Below are 4,417 nucleotides of genomic sequence, written 5' to 3' on the forward strand. Positions count from 1 at the left end.
TGCACAAGCTGAGAGCAGTATATCATCGCCTGTGCTTAACTTTGCCACAGAAACAGTTCCTTTGCTTAGAATATTCCTGAACAGCTGTCATATTACCCTTCTAAGGAACCTTTTCCACTGGCTTAAATTTGTATTTTTCCTAAATGGTATAAGGTTTGAATCTATTCCTGAGATTTGGATCTGCTTGAATGCTAAACTAAGACTCTGCATGATTATTTGGAATTAGGATATTTGAGGCACTTAATTTTTATTTATAATAGTTTACTTTATGTAATATAAGATTTTAAAATGATCTTGTTCTTGGTTACTAGTCACCAATACAATTAGCACAGAAGATAAATTTTTGCCATGTCTAACTATAGATTAACTTGCCATGAAACATACTTGAAAGAAACATGATGTCTGATGTCTATCTGAAGTCTAGTTATTGGCTCTATATTGGATAATTTCTCCTATTGAAATTGTTGAAAGTACAGCTAAATTTTTGTATAACTAATATCCTCATGCTAGGATAATAGGACATTCCTTCTCCAAAATAAATCTTTAACTCTTTTTATTTATCCTTCAGTAGTTTCTTTAAACCAAAAATAAGAAAAAAACTGCAAAAAGTATGCTTCTCTGTATGCATAAAATGATTATCTGTGAGAGCTATAGATTATATGTGTATAACATGATCTTTCATCATAGATTTATATAAAATGTTGCAGCACATCCAACATAAACTGTAAATGGTACATAACTCAGCTGCATGCTGAGATGTATTGTGAAGTTTGCAGATTAACAAAGTAAATGTATGAGTAGAGGAAAATGCCACTTTGTCACTAGATGAGAAGCTATCATATTTTCATGGACTAAATAAATATATCACCTTCACTCTGAAAGCCACCATTTCAGTGGATTCTCAAAGCAAAAATAAAATGGCACCACTAAAAAAAAAAACACAATACTGGAGCCTCTTCACAGTGTTCTGTTAGGTTATGTCTAGACTGCAAGCCTCTTCCGAAAAAGAGTGTCTAGACTACAATCAGTACTTTCAAAAAAGCAAGACTGTTTTTTGAAAGACAGCACCCAGGCAGTCTTGATGCTCTCTTTCAAAAAAGCATAGTTTGCATTATATAGTGCCTTTTTTTGAAAGAGAACTTTTCAAAAAAGGCATTATTCCTTGTAAAATGCAGTTTTCCGTGGTCGAAAAATCTGCCACGTTCTTTCTATTTACTTTCAAAAGAACACTGCAGCAGTCTAGATGCAGGGGAAGTTTTTTCAAAAAACAGGCCACTTTTTTCTAATGAACCCTATAGTCTAGACACCCTTAAAAATATGTTTTCTCTCATGGCTTGGCTTCACACATTTCAGCAAAGTCGAGTTTTAATGTCTCTAAAAACAAAACAAACTCAAGAAACCCCCACAAAAGAGAACTGTATAGAGTATAATTAAAAGTGAGATACATATTTCAGTATTATATCTATGCTTTGGGAAAAAAAACCTAAAATAGTTGTAAAATAAAAACAAATTAAAGTCAGTACCAAAACCAAACAACAACAAAAACCCTAAATTAAATCACTGTTTCTCTCTAGCAATTTGGTCAACAGCTTCGACTGTCATCAGGGGATAAATCAATTTGCAGCAGCTGTGGATAGCTATTTAAGTGTGAGTCCTGAACAGCTTAATTGGGAAAGTGTGTTAAAAGTTAAAGGGCCATAGTCACAATAGGTACATACCACTGTGATATGGAGGAGATTTTGTTTAAAAGAACATCTGTTTGCACTGAATTCCTATGCTCTTTGGGTCTTGATATGTTTCTTGTTATTAATCAATGAAATGCCCAATTCTTGGTGTTTCCTGAGTTGTAGCACTTTGAAAAAAGAGGCAGACTGTAGCACATATGGGTTATCTAAAGTCATTTTCAAACAGCACAGAATTTATATTTTTCGTTAACATCAATATTACCAATTTTCTTTGTATCTTTGACAAAAGGTAAGTCTGGTTTCTTCAGTGAGGATCATGACACTGGTGGTGTCAGATCAAAGCACTGGTTTTTCTAATCCACCATTTTATCTCTGATTGAAAAGTACCAGAAGCCTCAGAGGAGACTGCCAGATTCTAACTATAAGCATTTTATTTCCTATTTCCCAAACAGTGGTTGGCTTATTCCCTGAAGCATGAGGTTTTACATTACAGGCAGTCCCCGGGTTACATACAAGATAGGGACTGTAGGTTTGTTCTTAAGTTGAATTTGTATGTAAGTCGGAACTGGTACATATTGTAGGGGAAACTCTAGCCAAACATTTCTCCGGAGCTCAGTTTTATTCTACCACACCTCACTTCCCTCAGTCCTTTATTCTCAAGCTGAGGTGTCTGCTGAGAAAAGCCGCTCCGCGTCTCCCTGGTCTGCTGGGGGAAAGCAGCTAGTGCAGGGTTGCCTCACCCCGTTTGTAAGTAGGAATCTGATGTAAGTCGGATCCATGTAACCCGGGGACTGCCTGTACTTTATTTTTGTTTTACATCTCACCTAATGTAAATGTGGCTAGTCTCCTTCAAATAAATGTTGAATTATTTTGTTTTAAAAGGATTCTGCTAAGTCCTTATTCTCAGTTATATCTTGTGGCAATGAGTTCCACATTATAATGCATGTCCATTTATCACTTTAAAATCTGTTGCTCTTCACTTCCAGTGAATGTTCCATCATTCTTATAATATGAGACGGAGAAAACAGGAACAGCCAATCACATTCTCTATTATATTGACTATTTGATAAACCTCTATTATTTTCTTTCTTATTAGTCTCCTCTTTAAGCTATTTAACTCTTTCCAATCTCTCGCTACACAGAAGTCTATTCCTGTGTCTAATCATTTACATCAACTGTCTCTGAACTTCTAATATGTCACCTATATCTTTCTGGAGATGGAAAGGAACTAAGTGTTCTAAGCAAGGGTGTATTGATTTATATATCATCATTAAATATTTCTGTATTATTTTATATCCTATTCTTCAGTCACCCTAACATGTAGTTTGTTTTTTCCGTAGTCCTGAACAGATGATTTGAATATGAATATGAGTCAGCAGTGTGATGCTGTTGCAAAAAAACCAAACATGATTCTGGGATGCATTAACAGGTGTGTTGTGAGCAAGACACAAGAAGTCATTCTTCCGCTCTACTCTTCACTAGTTAGGCCTCAGTTGGAGTATTGTGTCCAGTTCTGGGCACTGCATTTCAAGAAAGATATGGAGAAATTGGAGAGAGTCTAGAGAAGAGCAACAATAATGATTAAAGGTGTAGAGAACATGACCTATGAAGGAAGGCTGAAAAAATTGGGTTTATTTAGTTTAGAAAAGAGAAGATTGAGGGGGGACATGATAGCCGTTTTCAGGTATCTAAAAGGGTGTCACAAGGAGGAGGGAGAAAGATTGTTCTCTGTGGCCTCTGAGGATAGAACAAGAAGCAATGGGGCTTAAACTGCAGCAAAGGAGGTTTAGGTTGGACATTAGGAAAATGTTTTTAACTGTCAGGGTAGTCAAACACTGGAATAAATTGCCCAGGGAGGTTGTGGAATCTCCATCTCTGGAAATATTTAAGATTAGGTTAGATAAATGTCTACCAGGGATGGTCTAGACCGTATTTGGTCCTGCCATCAGGGCAGGGGACTGGACTCGATGACCTCTAGAGGTCCCTTCCAGTCCTAGTATTCTATGATTCTATGATTTCTTTCAAAATAGTGTGGTCTGCTGGTCCGTGCCAGGAGCTATTTGTCCAGGCCCATATGTTTTCTTCCATTCTCCACAACTGACTTGTTGTATAACTTGGTGAAAATCAATTTAATCCATGTTCTTCAGTTTACCCTCAAAAAGGTGATATGAAAACTGATTAGTACATGTAAAATACTTTGAAATCCCCAGGTGTCAAGCACATAGAAGGCTCCTGTATATTATGATAGAGACCCACATTTTGAAGTCTGTAGAGAATCAAAACTCCCACCTACCTCCCTGCAAGTTTTGACTGTGAAGGACTGCAAATTAGGCTTGTCTTCTTGACTCAGTTGCCAATCTTTTGTCAAGGCAATACTTATTAATGATATTCTGCAATTCTAATATAGGTTGAACCTCTGTGGTCCAGGGATCTCTGGTCCAGCAGGACCATAGATATTGCTGGACCAGAGCCCCCCCCCCCCCTCCACCCCCCTCCAGTGGCAGAGGTTGCCGGTGGTTGGGAGCAGAGCTAGCCAACCGAGCCAGTGGGTCAGTGGAGCTTGTGGGCTAGCGGGACCACAGAGCCCTCAAGCCTGCACAATTTAAAAAGCCCGTGGGGCCACGAAGCCCACAGTTGGCAGAGCAGCAAAATTAGCAGGGCTAACAAAGCCAGTGGGGCCAAAGAACAGCGGGAACCCTCAGGGCCACAGAGTTGGTGGGGCCACTCAAGTC

Source organism: Pelodiscus sinensis, chromosome 8, assembly GCF_052426305.1.
Source record: "Pelodiscus sinensis isolate ZL-2025 chromosome 8, ASM5242630v1, whole genome shotgun sequence".
NCBI classification, from domain to species: domain Eukaryota; kingdom Metazoa; phylum Chordata; order Testudines; family Trionychidae; genus Pelodiscus; species Pelodiscus sinensis.